The following is a 20,221-nucleotide window of genomic DNA, read 5'->3' on the forward strand; positions in this document are numbered from 1 at the left end:
CCACAAACAAAATAATACAACATTTTAAAGTGTCATTTTGAACTTGTACAAATTTAACAAAAAATTAATGTGCTACAGTTCATTCTTATCATGTTTCACTTTGATGTTGAGAGGCAACGATGAATTTATAAGCTGCCTTCCCATTAGACTGTGAGCCTTTTGAATATGAGTCATGGAGTGACATCTTGTGAGTTTTTCCATTGCCGAATAAACATATAAAAAATCTCTATTTTTATCAATGGTTGCGCAAATTTAACTATCAAAGTATCCATAAAAGGTGCCCATATTTTAGACATTAAATTAATAAGATACTAGCCATTATTCATTTAATAAATGTTAAAATATGATAATATTCATAGTTTATACTCAGTTTTCTTTTGAGTTTTAAAAGTGTACCTAATAGTTTTGTGGAGGATTATTTAGTAACATATAAAAATAATTTATTTTACCTAGTTATTTGAAAGAGTGACAGAGAGAGGAAAGGAGGGGTTGGATCTTCTGTTCGCTAGTTCACTCTCTAATTTTCCACATCTGTCAGGACAGGACCAGGTTAAGTTCAGGTGTCAGGAGCTCTATTCAGACTTAGGTGTTTGGGATCTAAACACTTAAGAAATTTCCTACAGCCTTCTAGACATAATAGCAGCCTGCTGGTTGGGAAGCAGAGAAGGTAGTACTTGATCTGGCACTCTGATGTTAGTGTTACAAGCAAAGGCTTAATGCACTGTGCCACAATACCTGTTCCTAGAACTTTTTAAAAAGAAAAAAGTTTTTATAGTAAGGAAATGACTCAGTAAATGAAAGGGCACTTTCTCTCTGTGTCTTTTAAATGCTTAGTGTTTTTCCTTAAAGTTTTTAATATAAAATGAATATTTTATGATTTCTCAGGTATAATTCTAAGATAACCATTCTTCTTTCCCACCCCTTTGTCTAACTCAATTGCTCTCATTCTTTCTTTCCTTGTATTCCTTTTTTTTTTTTTTTTTGCAATAATGTAATTTTAATTCATTCTATAAACACGGGCTTAAAAAACATATCTTCTTGTTCAACAATTTACTTCTAATGGTATCGGGGATAGTATTTTGAGACATCAAACCAAGAAGTTTTGTGGTAATACATTTTCTATAGTTGTTTGGTAGCTACCCTATCATGGAATCCATTACCATGTGGAAAGCTGCCTAAGAACTAAGGTGTGATCATTTATTTTTAATTTTTAAAAATAATTATTAGACCCATAGTGAGTTAATAGAGTAAAGACAAATACTCCTGCTTTCCAAAAGCCAAGCTTCAATGAGAATGAGGAAGAAATGTTTATTTCAGTGAGTTGGAGCTTAACAGGCTGACCACATAATAGGTGGAAAAGCAGAACAGATAATCCAACCTACTGCATAAGCATTTCCTGGGGCTAGTGAGGGGAACCCAGAGAAAGCGGGAGGGAAAGGCTTGCCTCCAGACCTCGAGGCTAATCACAAAGAGGGGATAGTTTTGGTGGTAACCACAGGCTGGATTTTGTTTTATGTTTGTCATCATTTAAGAAGACTTGCAGGAACTTGTCCTGTGCCAAAGAGATGAGTACAGTGGCAAATCACTAGCTTTAAACCGAGAGAAATTTAGTCCCCATAGACTGTTGAGTGGTTAGTAAAGAGCATGAGGTTATAATGGGCTCGGGAATAATTCTAGGCACAATGGAGTATTAAAGTTCTGTATCTTGCAAGACATCAGGTGATATGACATAAAAGAACAAGCTAAAGGTATACTCAAAAGGTAATACCACTGGGCTAAGTGGTAGAGCACAAGCTCCAGGACTTAATGTGGACAAAGTTTCCTGCAAGCGGACAGTCAAGGATTCTATCAGCAGAGATTTCCCAGATAAGGAAATACAGATTCATGCTAGTGCCAGCAAATCAGTAGGATGAGGCTCCCTACCTGTTGAGCTGTCTAGATACTCAAGCCACACTTAAACCCAGATACCATCTTGTAAAACAGGAAAGAAACTGCAATGTGTATGGAAAAACTGTGGAATAAAGAAGGACAAGTCAAATTTTAAACATATATAGTATCATCTTACTATAAGAAAAACAACATTGACAGGCAGTACAGTGGCACAGTGAGTTGTGTTGCTGCTTTCACTGCTTGCATCTCACATGGGCACCATTCAAGTATTTTTTTTTTAAATATTTTATGGTACAATTCCATAGGGTCTGGGATTCCACTCCTGCCAAATTCCCACCCCAACTGATTTTTCCCATGTTATTACAATAGTATAGTTCTTCATAAGGAGTCATGATTACATCAGTCTGTTGTTTAAGTGTGCCCTGACATTGCTGATGCAGACACAGTCAGACAGTCCAGCATCCTATTGTCTAGATATGTCCAACAGTTTCATTGGGAGTCTATTTTTTATTTGGAACTAGGGATGCATATTGCATTGTATCATCACATCTAGATATGGCAGTTTTTACTACGCTATCACTATGCATTGCCTTAAGTTAGTAGCCCTGAAACAAAGTCAACAATAGATATGAAATTAAACAACAGCAACAAAAATTATAGCACCATGGAGTAGAAAAAGTGTGTCATTGAATATCCAATGTATCAGTGACAAAAACACAAAAGCTTCTTGGGTAAAATGATGCCATTGTGTGATCCATGAGCCAGCAATGAACTTGACAATGGAAAAGAAACCATTTCGAAGAAATGAAAATGAAAAAACAGCAAAACCCATGGGATGCAGCAAAAACAGTATGGAAAGGGTTATTGAACTTGCAATTTGCATGATGGCTTCTTTATATTAGAGAGAACATATGGTTTTTGCCCTTTTGGAATTGACTTATTTCACTGAACATAGTGGTCTCTAGTTGGGACCATCTAATTGCAAATGGTATAACTTCATTCTTTTTAATGGCTGAGTAATATTCTATTGCCACTCTTTCTTTAACCACTCCTCTTTAGATGCACTTCTGGCTGTTTCCATGTCTTTGCTATTGTGATTGTGCTGCTGTAAATATAAGATTACAGATCCCCTTCTCATATGCAGTTTTCATTTCCTTTGGGTATATTCCTAGGAGCAGGAGCGCTGAGTCATATGGCAGGTTTATTTACAATTCTCTAAGCATTCGCCAAACTGATTTCAATAGTGGTTGTACTAGCCTGCGCTCTCACCAGGAGTGAAGGAGGGTACCTTTCTCTCCACAATCATGCCAGCACGTGTTGTTAATAGAGTTCTGAATGTAGGTCAACCTCACTTGAGTTAAGTGGTACCTCAATGTAATTTTTATTTGTATTTCCCTGACATTTAGGGAGCCTGAGCATCTTTTCATATGTCTGGTAGCCACATGAATCTGTTATTGTTAAAACTGTGTTTATTTCCTTCTCATTTCTTCATTTATTCACAGGGCTTTTTATTTGTTTTTGTTTTTGTTTTTGTTTTTTACTGTCCCTGGGTTTCTGAATCTCTTTGTAAATTCTGGATATTAGTCCCCTATCGGATATATAGTGTGCAAAGATTTTCTCCCATTCCATTGGTTGCTTTTTCACTTTGTTAATTGTTTCCTTTACTGTACATAAGTTCTTTTAGTTTGATGTAGTCTCATTTGTTTATTTTATCTTTGACTGCCTATGCTCTTGGTGTCTTTTGTAAGAAGTTTTCCCTGTTCCTATATCTTGGAGTGTGTTTCCTATGTTTTCCTTTAATAGTTTAATGTTTTCTGGGTATAGATTTAGGTTCTTGAACCATTTAGAGCTGATTTTGCATAATGTGACAGGTGAGGATCTTGCTTCTTGATTCTGCAAGCTGTTATTCAATTGTCCCAACAATATTTATTGAAAAGACCAGGCTTTTCCCCTGGATTGTTTTCAATTTTCTTGTCAAAGATTAGTTGGTTGTACATGTGTGGGCTCCTTTCTGGTGTTTCTATTCTGTTCCATTGATCTTCTTCTCTGTTTCTGTACTGGTACCAGGCTGTTTTGATGACCACTGCTCTGTAGTATGTCTTGAGATCTGGAATTGTGATTCCTCCAGCTTGACTTTTTATTCTTCAGGATACCTTTGGCTATTTGTGGTCTCTTGTGTTTCCAGATAAACTTTTGTATCTTCTTTTCTATTTCTGAAAAGAATGTTGTTGGGATTGAGTTGAATCTGTATATTACTTTTGGTAATATGGACATTTTGGTGATGTTGATCCTGCCAACCCAGGAACATGGAAAGTTTCTCTATTTTTCAATGTCTTCTATTTCTTTTTTTTAAAATATCATATAGTTTTCACCATAGAGGTCTTCCACATATTTATTTAGCCCAATTCTCAGGTATTTAAGATTCCTCTCCCCTATTTTAAAGGAAAATGTTCTTACAATTTCTTTCTCATCTGTGGAATTATTTGTGTACACTAGTGCCACTGATTTGTGTTCATTAATTTTGTATCCTGCTAATCTTCCAAAGTCTCTTATGAATTCCAATAGTTCCTTGACTGAGTCTTTTGGTTCTTGTATGTAGAGAATCATGCCATCTACAAATAGAGATAATTTTAGTTCCTTGTTTCCAATTTGAATTTCTCTAATTCTCTTTTCTTGCCTAATAGCTCTGGCAAAGACTTCCAATGGTATAGTGAAGAGTGGTGGTGACAGTTGACATCCCTGTCTAGTTCCAGATTTTAGTGTGAAAGCTTCCAATCTTTCCCCATTTAGTATGATACTGCCATTGGGTTTTTCATAAGTTTTTTTGATTGTATAAAACCAAGGCACAAAACACCCTACCTGTGACTTGACCATTGGGTGCTAGGGAAGGTGTGGTTCCCCTCACCTCGCCCCCACCCTCACCGAGTGTGGAGAACCTAGCTACTGACTGCACACTGTGTAGCAGCGGTGAGGTCACTCCCACTCTAGGCTACTGCACAGCTGGCAGAGGCTGTGAAGGCGCTGGGTAGCATGGGCTTGTACACAAAACCGGAATTTGCAGGCTTTAGATTGCAAAGCCCCTCACCCACCTGCAGGGAAGAAATGCAAATATTGAGAAGAGTGAAAGCATCGGTCGCCCACAAGGTGGCAGCAGCTGACAAACACCTTGATTGCCTGGCCATCTGACCAGCCTCACAACCCACTGAACAGCAGACAGGTACAGTGGTTCCATAACCCCCCAAAGCACATCAGAGGCTAAAATCTCAAAACAACAAGAAAGCACAAAGAAATGGGGAGGGGTAAAAAAATTATTATTCATATGAAAGATTCAGTGCTTCCCCCCAAAATTACCAAAAAAATAAACTCTGTCTCAGAGTTGCAAGATGAAAACATGGAGGAGCTACCAGATAATGAATACAAAAAACATCATGAAACTCTTCAGAGACAGTAAGAAGGGTTGAAAAGAGCTCAAGGAATTCAATAATAACATTATCACAGAAATTAAGTAGGTCTAACATTATCACAGAAATTAAGTAGGTCCAACATGAAATTCCACAACTGGAAAACATGGTAGCAAGCTTGACCAACAGAATGAATGCTGTAAAGAATATCAGATGTAGAAGATAACCAAAATGAGAACACACAGCTAATAAAATATCTGATCAAAACAAAAAAATTATGCAAGAAATGAACAGCACCATCAAAAAGGCAAATATCAGAATCATAGGAAATCCAGAGGTGTGGAAAGAGAATCAGGACTGCAGGATGTGTTCAACAAAATTGTAAAGGAGAACTTCCCAAACTTGGGGAACACAAGGGAAAATTCAGGAAGGACAGAGAACCCCAAACAGATTTGATCCAAAAAGACCCTATAACAGAAGCAGAGATTAAATCAGGAATTAAAGTCCTCCCAACAAAGAAAAGTCTGGACCCAGTTTGTTTCACTACTGAATGCTACAAAGTATTTCAAGCAGAGCTGACCCCAATCCTCCATAAACTTTTCAAAACAATAGAAGGGGAGGCAATTCTCCCAAGCTCATTTTACGAAGCCAAAATCACCTTAATACCAAAACCAGATAAAAATCAAAGAAAACTACAGACCTATATTCCTGATCAATATCGAAACTAAGATCCTCAACGGAACACTAGCTAACATAATGCTAAAATACATCAGCGAGATCAATCATCCAGACCAAGTGGAATTCATCCTGGGCATGCAGGGATAGTTCAACATTTGTAAATGTATAAATGTAATACATCACATCAAAAACTCAAGAAAAAGAATCATATAATTTCAATAGATGTAGAAAAAGCTTTTGACAAAATCCAACACCGCTTCATGCTAAAAACACTAAATAAAGTAGGCATAGCAGGAACAATCCGGGGCCCAGCGGCGTGGCCTAGCGGCTGAAGTCCTTGCCTTGAATGCCCTGGGATCCCATCTGGGCACCGGTTCTAATCCCAGCAGCTCCACTTCCCGTCCAGCTCCCTGCTTGTGTCCTGGGAAGGCAGCTTTGGAACCCTGCAACCACGTGGGAGACCCAGAAGTGGTTCCTGGTTCCCGGCTTTGGATCGGCACAGCACCAGCCATTGCAGCTCACTTAGGGAGTGAATCATCAGACGGAAGATCTTCCTCTCTGTCTCTCCTCCTCTCTGTATATCTGACTTTGTAATAAAATAAATCTTTAAAAAAAGAAAGAAAGAACAATCCACAACATAATCAAAGCAATATGTGAAAAACCCAATACCAACATCATACAGAATGAGGAAAGATTAGAAGTCTTCCTGCTAAGATCTGAAACAGACAAGGATATTCACTATCACCACTGCTATTTAAAGCATAGTCCTGGAAGTACAAGCAAATACTAATAGAAAAGAAAAAGAAATCAAAGGAATTCAAATGAGAAAGGAGGAAGTCAAGTTATTTATGTTTGCAGGTGACGTGATTCACTGCAAAGGAGAACCAAGAGACTCAATAAAGAGACTTTTACAACTTACACAAGAGTTCAGCAAAGAAATCAACAGCCAAAGTGTACACAAACAACCCCAAGGCTGAAGAAGAACTAACCAGAATGGTGCCCTTCAAAATAACAGAGCAGAAAGTGAAATTCCTGGGAATAAACTTAACAAAGGATGTGGAAGACCTATATGAGCCAAACTATAAACATTAAGACAAGAAATAGAAGAAGACTTCAAAAAGTGGAAAAACATACCATGCTCCTGAATGGGCAGAGTCAACATCATCAAAATGGTCATATTACCAAACGCAATATATATGTATTTTCAATGTGATTCCAATCAAAATACCAAGAACATTGTTCACAGAGCTGGAAAATATTATGCAAAGGTTCATCTGGAAAAACAAACAAACAAAATGAATAGCCAGAACAATCCTGAAGAATAAGAACCTAGCAGGAGGGATCACAATGCCAGATCTTCGGACGGTATTCATAGGGCGATAGTTACCAAATAGTCTAGTATTGGTGCAGAAACATGGAGCAAGATCAATGGAGTAAAACAGAAAATCCAGAAGATAACCCACACATGCACAACTACCTAATCTTTGACAAGAAAAGAGAAAACAATCCAGGAAAAAATGAAGGTCTCTTCAATAGATGCTGTTGGGACAACTGGCTAATAGCCTATAGAAATAAGAAGCAACACCACCACCTTTCACGATACACAAAGATCAAATGTAACTGAATAAAAGATCTAAACCTATACCCAGAAACCATCATATTTTTGGAAGAAAATTTTGGAAATACTCTGCAAGAAATAGGTGTAGACATTGAGTTCCTAGAAAACTCATCGAAAGCATAGGAAGTCAAGACCAAAATAAAGAAATGGGACTACATTAGGCTAAGAAGCTTCTGCACAGCAAAGGAAACAATCAACAAAGTAGAAAGGAAATCAATAGAATGGAGAAGATTTTTGCATGCTACACAGGAGACAAAAGGCTAATTTCCAGTATATACAAAGAACTCTGGCACAACACAAACATCAAAACAAACAAACTGCTCAAGAAATGGGCACGGGAAATAGGCAGATACTTTACAAAGGAACAAATTCAAATGGCTAACAGACACATGAAAAAATGCTCAAACTCTCTGACAAAAAAAGGGAAATTCAAATTAAAAACAACACTGAGGTTCCAGAAAGAATTGCCCACATACAGAAAACTACCAACAACACCTGCTGGCGAGGTTGCAGAGAAAAAGGAACCCTACTCCACTGCTGGTGGGAATGCAGGCTGGTGCAACCACTATGGAAGTCAGTATTCAGAATATTTAGGCAATTCAAAAATCTACCTACATATGATCCAGCAATACCACTCCTAGGAATATATCCAAAAGACTTGATACACAAGAAAACAACATGCACCCCAATGTTCATTGCAGGCAGCACTATCAACAATAGCAAGAACATAGAAACAATCTAAATGCCCATTAACAGAAGACTGGGTTTTAAAAAAAACTGGTTTATCTACACTGTGGAATACTATTTTGGCTGTTAAAAAAAATGAAATGCATTACTTTGTGGCCAAATTGGCCAAGCTGGAGACCATTAAGCTAAAGCAAATGAGCCAATCCCAAAAGATCAGATATGATGTTTGCTCTAACATAAGATAATATGATGTCAAATCTAGGGATATTACATGTGAATCTTACTCTATGTCACTTCATACTTACTTGTACCTTCTGTAATAAGATCTTGCGATGTAATTCATTAATCAACTATTCATAAGAAGCTAATTGTTTACAATTACCTGAGATGGTCAACGTCCCTTTTATCACCGTTATTGGTACTATCCATAAATAACAAAGATCTAGCCCTCATTGTACCTTCATTAGAGCCATGGGATACAAGAATGAACTCACAGCAAATTGACTGACAATCTCCTACATGGTTGGGAGACACTGCAGCGGCAGCATGATGGACTTGGGAAAATCCATGAGAGATACCCATTGTGAGACTGAAGGGGAGAAGTGAGAGGAAGACAAAGAACTTGGGGGAGGGGGAAGGGACCCCAGCACCAACTAAATTGTATCAAAAAATAATAAGGAAATTTTTACAAATACTTCCTATCCTAGGTCTACAGTACATCTTGGCATTATATACTCACATATCTTTTCTTGGTGATAATGATATGATTGCTTAAATAAATGAAATTTTTAACTTCATGTGCTGTATCTCATAGAAATTGTAATTTCAAACATCATGTGATACACTGATACTTGTAACCTTACTCTTGAACAATGATTTTATCTGTTAGTCCTAACAATATATTCTAAAGTAATACAATTTCATTTCTATTTCCCTTTGATTTTATTTTTAAACAGAAATTTAGCTGACCTGTTTCTGGAACTTTTCTTTTTTGTATTTTTTCTAACAATTGCTAAGGTTTTGTAAATCCTAGGGATAACTGCTAAAATATTGCATAAGTTCAGTTTATGCACTGGTAAATAAACCTACCAGCATTTTCTCTGTTCAGATGTTTTGTTGATATAAAGATATATCATAAGATATAAAGACATATCTTTAGTAAAAAGACTGTGTATATTCCTCAGAAAGATGAGTTGCTGTAGTAAAGTAATGATTCAAACATGGAGGCTTTAGTGTTGGTGTCTCTGGAAAACGGAGCCCTTGATGTTTTCCTGTATGCTCCTCGGGTCAAGAGAAGATTGTCTCTAGTTAGGAAGGTGTGTGATCTACACAGAAGCACCACGACCATTGGAGAATGGTGCCTAAGAAAGTTCCTAGGGATATGGTTCACAACGGGGACAAAAGGGCAATGAAGCAACATAAACAGGATACTACTGAAGAGGTGGTGCCCAGGAAAACCACACTGCAAATTTGTAGAGTCAAGAAGTAGAGAATGACCATCCTGATTGTGGAATCTACTCGAAAAAGGGAGGATAAAGGACATTAGGCACGTCAATGATTTCTCTCATGTGTCTTGTAAGTACAAAAGTTATTGTAGCTTTCAAAATTCATAATAACTATTATGCTACCTCTTGATCATATTCCCGAGTTGGTGCATTCTGGCAAACATTATTACATATTTTCAAAAGAAAACTGCCCACATGCTCATTCCAAGCACAAACCCTTGGGTGCTGTAGTTACACTCCTCTTTGTTTTTATGGTGCAGTTTCCTTTCATCACTTCAAAACATTTGAAAAATAAATTGACTATTTTTATGGGTGTGTCCTTTTCCTTTTTGTTCCTAGAATAAAAGCTAGACAGCAAAGTCGTATTATTTGGCATCTAAATTTCCCCCAAATTATTCTTTGAACTTATAACTAGAAGGTTTTCAGGGTCTATGGATTATGGAATTTTCTTTTGTGCCTACTATTTTCCATTTGAGGGATTAAGTTAATTCGTATAATATGATTCAACTTTTTCAATTTGGGAATAATAAAACTAATAAACCAAGAGAGTTCTTGCCCCTCAAATAATGGGCAAAAGTAATGATGAATGTGGTTTTTCTCTTTTTGTCTTCCCTCTGGTTATAGGCAAAATAGTTTATACATGAAGATAATATATAAAATTTGAATCTCTCATTTCCTCACTCAGCTCAGTGCAGTACAGTCAGTAAACATATATTACACAGACACAACTTAAATTTGAGGACATGACAATCTGCTGATGAGAACAAGTGAAATGATTTCCAGGACCATAACACATGATTTGATTATGATTCAACTGGTGGGCAGGAAGTTCTAGTCCAAACACAGATTGGATAAAAATCCAATTCTAGTAAAAAGGCAAATGAGAAAAATTAAGATGTCATTTTGAGTAATACAAATTATCACTTTTCTTCAGGATGTTCTAATAGGTAGCACTGCATAAACTGGAAAGTTTCATGAAAATGAGGAATTGAAGCATTGTTTTCGATGGTTTGTTTATGGATTGAGGGGTTATAAAATGAGGTCAAAGAGAAATGTTAGGGTCAGTAGGTGACCATAGAGGAAACGCATCCTTTTTGAAGTGTTGGTTTAGGGACAATTCCACATCTGTACTGCTTAATTTGAAAGCTGTCATCTAAGCCAAACCTCCTCCAGGCCTCCAGACTTCTCTCCAACTTCTCATTTTCAAAATGCTAGAAGTGGCAGCACAGGCAGCACTTTGAGCTCCAACTGGGCTCAAATTCAACACTGCCCAAATCAAGGAAAACCAAAGCTGCAAGCCCTCCATGACCTATGGGAGAATTTTTTCAGGACAGCTCTGTAGATCTACATGACCTATGAAGATATTAAACATTTTGAATCAAAACACATGGTTACAAAATGGAATTTTGAGCTCCTGACTTTATCTCAAGAATGTGTCTCACATTATTTCCCTAGAAAGTATTTGGAGGTTTTGCTGCAGTGTGGTTCAAATTACTGATACATGTTCCATGCAATTAAAACAAAGTTATTCATGGTTAAGCATTGCTAATGGAATGGGTGGCAAAATAACATTGTTATCACTTTTCTAGGAAATAGCCTAATGATCTGGGTAGGACTTAAAGTTACACATGAAATGGCAATGTAATTTTTTTTAAATATATACAAAGTCTGTTGTTGTCTTTTACAAGAGAGATGGCTGTTTTTTGTTTGTGTGTGTGTGTGTGTGTTGTTGTTGTTGTTGTTTTGATGTGTATGCAGGAAGATAATGAGAAATTGTCTTCATGTACTCACTTTTAGATCTGCTATGACATTTTAAACTAACTTTCTTTTCTATTTAAGGGAAATAAAATGAACCTGAGAACACTGAAGCAAGCACAGAGAAAAAAAAAAACTGTTGAAAAAAAGAAAAACTAGCTTTCTGGATGACCAATGATAAAATTTTGGATGTCTTCATTTTTTAGTCTGGAAAGCATTCAAGAGTAACACTATCTGTCTTCAACTCAAAGCATTTCTCTAAAAGGTGGCATTAATAAGAGGGGATTTAAATGCAAGGGAAGTTAGTCAAGTAATGCATTGGACTTCTGAGACTATTCTGCTCTGTATGATGGAAGCTTGGGTATGGACCCAATGTCTTCACTAAAGAGCTTGTTGATTCCAGGGGCCACAATCACTCAAATCATCCTTGGCATTTTTGTCCTCCATCCACTGCATTCTTATCCTCACTTCATGGCCGGTCCTTCTGTCACCTTCACCCTGGCATTGGCTCAAAGATAGGATGCAGTTTGTTTTCTTGTTTACACACAGACAAACAAGCATAAACACACACATATACACACACCACCCAAAAACTAAAGATCCTTTGGAAAAGGACAGATTCATAAACAGTTTAGGAGAAGAAAGAAGTAATTTATAAAGGGAAGCTGAAGCACTTGACTTGTCTATTAGTCATAAACCTTCTCCATGCCTAGAATTTCCATGCTGTAGAATCAACCATCCCTTATTTACCCTCTTCTATATCCCTCACTTCCTATTTCCTGTCTTCCTACTGGTTCAAGTGGAAAATGCATAGAAGTTTAATCAATTTTGTGGTTTATCTTCTGCCAAACCTTATTTTCACAGTTTCATTTGTCATCCATGTTTCTGAAATATTTTTCTAAATGAAGATATTTGCAATCTTGAAAGGAATTCTTTTTTTAAGACTTGTTTATTTTTATTGCAGTCTTTATATATATGTATATATATATATATATATATATATATGTATATATATATATAAAGAGAGAAAGAGAGAGAGAGAGGAGGAGGAGAAACAGAGAGGAAGATCTTCTGTCTGATGATTCACTCTCCAAGTGACTGCAATGGTCAGAGCTGTGCAGATTTGAAGCCAGGAGCCAAGCACTGCTTCAGGTGTCCCACGTGGGTGCAGTGTCCCAAGGCTTTCGGCCGTCCTCAACTACTTTCCCAGACCACAAACAGGGAACTGGATGGGAAGTGGGGCAGCCAGAATTAGAACCATAAGGGATTAGAACCCATAAGGGATCCCATCATGTTCAAGGCAAGGACTCTAGCCGCTAGGCTACCACGCCAGGCCCTTGAAAGGAATTCTAACATCAGCATTTTAAAAGCATTTTCATTGTACTACAGTTAGAAAATGTAAAAATTTATGTATTAAGATAATTAAATGTAAAACAGTCTGTCCAATGAGGTGATGTACACCTCAATTCCACCATAGCCCAGAAAATAGAAATATACTACTGTGTACATTCATTCCAGGAAGTTTGTGTTCTATGTTATTCTAAAAACTAGAAACTTGTCTTAGTGGAGTTCACATTCTATAGAAAAATTAATAAGTAAGATATGTTAGTGAAATATGTACTATGGTGAAAAATAACGATGAGGGATTAAAAGCAGTGAGAATATGACAGATTATTTTCATTTTACATTTTGTTGAAGGAAAAGAAATTGTGAGGTATGCCAAAACCTAGGGGAAAGTTTCTGGGAAATTAAAATAATAAAAGTAAGAATTTCAAAGGCCATGGGAACAGGAGCATAAGGGTGTTTTTTTTTTTTTTTAAGTAACAAAGCAATAGCAATTGAAGAATAAATGAAAGGTAAAATAAAAGATTGTCTATATCATGTAGAATTTCGAAGGAAAGGATTTCAGATTTTATTCCATGTGAAATAAGAAGTATTTTTAACAGAACAATGCTGTGACCTTTTGTTTCTATATCCCAGTTTTTCTTTTAAAAAGGTAGAAGTAGAGCTGGAATAGAGATACCAATATCATTGCAGTGTAGGCTAGTACAGACTGGAGGTATAACAGTGGCTCAGACAAATATTAGTTGTGGTGACATCATAAAAATAATAAAAACTCAATCTGCAATTAGGGATAGATCAACTAGAACTGAGATGCCATTTACTGCAGGAGAATCAAGTTTGGGGAGAAAATCAAGACGTTAGCTTTGGAACACCAAAAGAAGAATGTCAAGGGGATAACTGAATACACACTTTCAAAGTTCAAGGAGATTGGTACTAGATGCTAAGCTTGTGAATCACCACCATGTGGATAATCATAGTATGTATAATCACAGAATTTATATGGTGAATGATAGTTGAAACCATAGTCCTACAAGAGATCAGTAAGGTGTGGGTCCAAGGATTGATTGCACAAATTTGTCAGTATTTGGTACCGACCTTATCATCCGTCCTCCATGTCTGACACAGAGAGGTAGCTTCTTAAGCTTTTTTCAGCTCTGTTTAACCGTCCTACTTTGCAAGTTGAGAAAGAGTCTAGACAGACTAACCCTGTTACAGTAGATACAGAGTTTTAACTATTGCAGGTTTCATTTTCTAGGTCCCTTGGAAACACAAACGGTGATGGGAAAATGGAGACCATCTGTGAATAGCATGCTCCCTAAGTTTGGCTGAGAAAGGAAAATGAGGAAGAAGTCAGCTGAAATCGGCTTTCCACATAATATATACCTCCCATATAATATATATAAATATGTATAAATCTGCCTTCCATGTAAAAATAAGCAAACAATTTAACAAGAGTTGAGATATTTAATGCCAGTGGAAGCATCCTTTTAGGCGGGGTGACTGAATTATAAGAGAAGATATAATTGGTGATGTATCATTTCTGAATTACTAGGAGTGCTCAACCCCAAAGGAAAATTAGAGGAACTGGCTAGAGAAGGCATACTTTATAAATATTTTCTCCCTTTCTATTGGTCTTTTTCTTTTTTGACAGTTTCCTTTGTAGTGTAGAAGCTTCTTAGTTTGATGATGCAGTTTCTTGTAAATGCACTTGGAAAATTGCAGAAGATAACTCAAATGTCTGGGTCACTGCCATCCTCATGAGAGACCCAGACAGAGTTCCAGGCTCCTGCTGTTATCTGGCCCAGCCCCAGCTGCTGAGGCCATTTGGGGAACGAACCTGCAAATGGAAGTTATCTCTTTTTATCTCTGTAATTCTGCTTATTATTTAAATAAATAAATCTCTTAAATATTTTACCTGTTTGTTGTTTTTTTAAAAAACAATTTTTAAATTCATGTATAGAAGTCTGTTTTGTGCCAAGCAGTTTTCTCAGTACAGCACACATGGAAGAATGACCCTTGCTTTCCAAAAACCTCCTGTGAATGTTCAGAAGTTGATAATAAAATAATATACTGTGATAAGAGCTACAGTAGATCTACGTATAAACCATAATTTAGTCACTAGGATATTGCTATGGCATAAGCCAAAATGCAGTATTTTAATCAAATAACAGTTTATTTTCTTGCTCACTGAGTGAACAGTGCACGCCTTGGGGCAAGTCAACAGCATTTCTACAGTGCTGGTGACCCAGGTTCCTTCTGTCTTATTATATTGCCAGCCTCTTTGGTTACTTCTAGTTTGTATCCTGGGATGGCTTTTCCAGCTTTGTCTATGATGACAATAATCCATTGAGTAGGAAGTGATAAAAGGAAAACAGGAATTAGAGCCATCCTTAAGATGACCTAGATATGGTACACAGCACTTACAATCACACACCACAAGTAAGAAATTTGCTATGGACTTCAATAGTATTTTTATTAATGGCAAGTGATTTTCCACATGTTGTTCAGTATTAGGCTCACAAAAGCCCTGTTGCATCATCAGAGCACATGTGATTATTTTTATATTGCAAATATAGAAATGAGCAAACAAATGAGTTAATGAGTTGTTCAAGGTCATATGCATAATGTGTTATTTGAAACTAAAACCCGTGTTTTCTAATTTTTCAATGCTTTTGCATTTAACTAATTTTGAAATGTCTTGGCACTTAAACAGAATTATGCTTCTATCAAAGTCACTTTATATTAGGATGCTCTTAGCTGCTTCAGCAACGCAGCATCCAAAATGACAATCTGAAAGAGTAAGTGCAATTGTTCTGTTTTAACTGATTTTGATCAATACTGAGAGATATCCAGAAATTGCCTTTCAGTACAGCGAAGGAAACAAGAGCTTCTCTGAGATGACAATGATCACTCGCACAATCTGGTTGTCCTGGCTGGCTGTTCCTAGTCAGTGGAATCACTTCCCTTGCAAAAATGATGCCTACTGCCAACTACTGCCCTTCATGCAGGCTGTGGCTGATGGAACTAATGTGTGTGAGCTTTGTTTTCACACTTTGTACATGCCAAGAGTTAATGGCAGCTGCTGGGTACAAGCTAGTGCTTATGGTGACATCCTTTCTGAAATGTTGATATGACTCTTTATCTCAGTGGTATCTTAGACCCTAAAAGCCTTGTCCAGCAGCCATCATTTTTGCTCTTCATAGGAGACAGGCTTTCAGAGAGTAGAGTTTCTACCTTGCTATTGGGTCCTCATTTCACCTTAATGGGCTGGTGGTTTCCTATCATTCGCACTTAGCATACTTTGTGGGTACTATTATTTCCCAAATATAAGAATTCTTATCCAGTTGCACAATTAACAGGTTTTTTTTTTTTTTTTTTGCAATAACATACAAGAACAAAGCCCCATCTGCTCACCTCTCTTGTGATTTGCATGCCTCAGCTTCTACTGGAAGAATCCTCAACAAAGGCATTCATCCTGGAACCGGAATTCCACACATGCCTTTGCATCTCTTGTGCTTAAAATTCTATATTTTCTGGCACTTGTGAAATGAAACACATCAGAGAATACTGAGGTGAATAAATGGAATCCTCTAAATGTGTTAAAACACTAAATGTGGTCATTGCTTTAGGTAATTTGTGATTGAGAACTGATGGAGACGATGAAAAGGAGAACTATGAGTGGAGGAACATTTTGCTCTCAGAGTAAGATTTGAATTAAAGTAATAACCTTTTTCCCAACTCACTTCTCTACTTACTCTCCCATCTTTTTTTAATTGAGGGAGATATGGTTCATTTTCAAAGAGTGAAAGGAATAGATACAAAAACATGGGTACTTCCCATATCTAATAAAAGAACCTAAGGGAAGCCTTACGGACATTCTTTAACCTCTGCTCTGTCCCAGGGATGTGTCAGAAGTGGTCACAACTCCATTCTAGAACAGGCACAATTCTGCTGCCAAAATAGCTTTAAGGAAGTGAAATGAAAGCTTTCTATCTGCAGCAAAATGCTCTTCATTTCCGTGTGGGTGTTTTTCCTTCCCTTCATGCTGGTCACACTTCAGGGACTGCTGCGGTCATTATCACCGTCATCATCATTGCAGGACATGCAAGGCTTCCCCGATCCCTTGATCTTTATACCTTGTCCCCAAGGGAGGATATGGTTTTCTTCCTCACCCGTCATTGGCCATCTCTCCTCCCCATGTAATAAATAAGGTCATGAAGCTGGTCAGCAGCTGCTCTCACTCTATTTGTCACAACTAGTTGGACTCTTTCTTCTGTCCCATTTGACTTGAGACCTTTCCTCACCCCTCACTTCCTTCTTACCCTCCTAGCTCACTGCCTTAAATTCTCTTTGCTAGTATTAAAATCTACAATCCCTTAGTTGCAAGAAACATCTCTAACTCAAAGCTGAAACAAAAATCGACTTACAAAAAAATTGCTTAAGATACAATAGAAGAATTTTTATGAAAAATATGAAAGTTTTCGGAACACATTTTTGTTTTCAGCATTGCATTCATTTTTAGTGGTTCTTACTAAACAATAGAAATTTAAAGCAGTTAGCCTATTAATTATTCTTATAACTATCTGGAAATGGGACTGTTTCATTTGATTACCAGAAGTTCCTGTGTAGATCGCTTTAGAAATAGTGTGCAAAGGCAATCGTAAAATTGCTAATTTACATGTTTATACCGTTATCTATATAGAACTTTCAGAAATTCTTAATTACAGAACTGTAACAGATTATGGACTCTTAAGTGTTCACATAAATTTACTTAATGATTATAGGTAGAAAATTTTTTCTCTTTGATTAAGGTAGGAATAGAATATAAATCACGTACAGTTATTTTAACTCTGTTACATTCTCATGTCTTACGCTCACTTTGACTTACCTTAGGCTTAACAAATGCTGACCTCTCATACAAGATGATTTTCACTGACTTCCTCACACATACAAAAGGAAAGAGGGGAATGAGAGAGATGAAGAAATGGAAAAAACCCTGTAATGTTCTGTTTAAAATAGCTAATCAGAGAATATGTTCTAGAATATCTATGATGACACATTAGGATGTTAAGGGAAGAATGAAATCCAAACAAAGGGTTCTATTACTGTAAAATGTTGGAATTTGTGCATGTTTTATAATCTACATTTCCATGAGTTTTTGAAGATATTTTATATGCATGCATTTTAATTTTCTTTAGTATCAAAATAAAATTATTTTTAATTTAATTTTTCTAAAAACAAGTCCCTTCTATTTTTAGGAAACAATTGTTCTGAAGGGGCAAGTCCTTGAGGTCTTCTATAGCTTGCTTCTCATATTTTCTAAGAGGCTGTCATCTCCCACTACTTGCTTTTGTCATTTAATATTCAACTCAGTCCTTCCCTCAGAAAACTCTTCCCTCTGTACCCATCAGGAGTCCCGGGTTCCCCTTACCCCGGATTCTCTTTAGAATCATCAATGTGGGGCTGGCATGGTGGCTCAACAGGCTAATCGTCCCCTGGCAAGCACAAGCATCTCATATGGGTGCTGGTTCATGTTCTGACAGCTCTCTGTTTCTGGTCTTGGAAGGCAGTGGAAGTCAAGTCCTTGGGCTCCTGCATCCATGCAGAAAACCCAGGAAAAGCTGCTGGATCATGGACTCAATCAACTAACTCATCTCTGGCTAGTGCGGCCATTTGGAGAGTAAATGAGAAGAAGGAAGATCTTTCTCTCCTTTTCTCAGTAAACCTGCATTTAAAATAAAAATAAGGGGCCCAGCATGGTAGCCTAGCGGTTCAAGTCCTTGCTTTGTATGTGCTGGGAGCCCGTATAGGCACTGGTTCTAACCCTAGCAGTCCTGCTTCCCATCCAGTTTCCTGCTTGTGTCTTGAGAAAGTAGCTGAGGATGGCCCAAAGTGTTGGGACCCTGTACTCACATGGGAGACCTGGAAGAGGTTCCTGGCTCCTGGCTTTGAATTGGCTGAGCTCTGGCTGCTGTAGCCACTTAGGGGAGTGAATCAGCAGATGGAAGATCTTCCTCTGTCTCTCCTCCTCTCTGTATTTCTGACTTTCCAATAAAAATAAATAAATCTTTAAAAATTAAATTAAATATTTTTAAAAAGAATTACCAATACATTTTGTCCTCTCTACCTCACTATATATATATGTGTGTGTGTGTGTGTGTATACTACATTTTGCCATATTAGATTTAAATGTAGACATTATAAACACACACAAATATACTATTTTTTCTTGAAATCAGATATTAATGTTACAAAGTAAAGACTCATGACAATGATCACAATGTATGGAAAAAAGTAGTATTCACAATGAAACATTACTCAGTCATAAAAGAATGAAATCCTGACATCTGCAAGTAGAGATCATTAGGCAAGTGAAACAAGCCAAACTCAGACATAAAAATGTCTTCTCTTATTTGTGCAAATCAACATGTAAAGTATTAATACTGTGCAGATGTCTAATGTACTTCCATCACGATCTAAATTCTTTCCTACAGTACCTTGCTTATTGCTCAATTATTGATTTTAATTATTTTCCCCAATCATAATATAAGCTGTATTTAATCATCTGCCTTGTTTAATCACATACCTTGTTCTTCATACTAGACATCGAGGAGGCGCTCAGTAAAGAAGTATAAGATGGACATGCAGAGCAACCAACATGGCAGAGCAGATACACAACTGGCACAAACCCTGGAAGAAGCTGGAGAATCTCTGAGGCAATGGGACATTCTTTACAAGCCGCACTATGTTGTACATCAAGTGCAAAACAATTCCAGTTCCACTGTTTTTGAAGGAGAGTGGGAAGACTTTAAAACTGTAATACCTGAGAAAACAGAGAAATTATAACATTAAACGTGAAAGGAGAAAATGAAAGAAAAGGAAGATGATACCACTGAAATGATCAGACTTAAAAGAATAAATTTAATTAAGGAAACTTTATAATTAACAAATAAAGATTTTATATATTTAAGACATTATGATGGTTCTGTATGTGCATATACTGTATAATAATTGCCATGAATAGATGAACATATCCATGACCCCCTATAGTTTTACATATGAGAGATATATTGTCATTTAAAAAATTATTTCTATTTGTAAAACTGTGATAAGTGATCTTCAGAGAAGGAAATTTTATTTTAGAGCAGTCTTACAGATCATTATTAAAGAGGACCATTCTCTATCCTTGTCATGTCTGCAAACCTCTCTGGAACAGAAAGCATTCACACTTAAATGGGAAAGGCCCCTGCTGCCCCTTCGCTGTTTCTTCTCAATGACCTGATCCTCTTCTTGAGCAGCCATCTGACACAACAGCAACTGGAAAGAGAGAGTAATCACGGAGC

This window comes from Ochotona princeps, chromosome 1 (assembly GCF_030435755.1).
Source record: "Ochotona princeps isolate mOchPri1 chromosome 1, mOchPri1.hap1, whole genome shotgun sequence".
Taxonomy (NCBI): Eukaryota; Metazoa; Chordata; class Mammalia; order Lagomorpha; family Ochotonidae; genus Ochotona; species Ochotona princeps.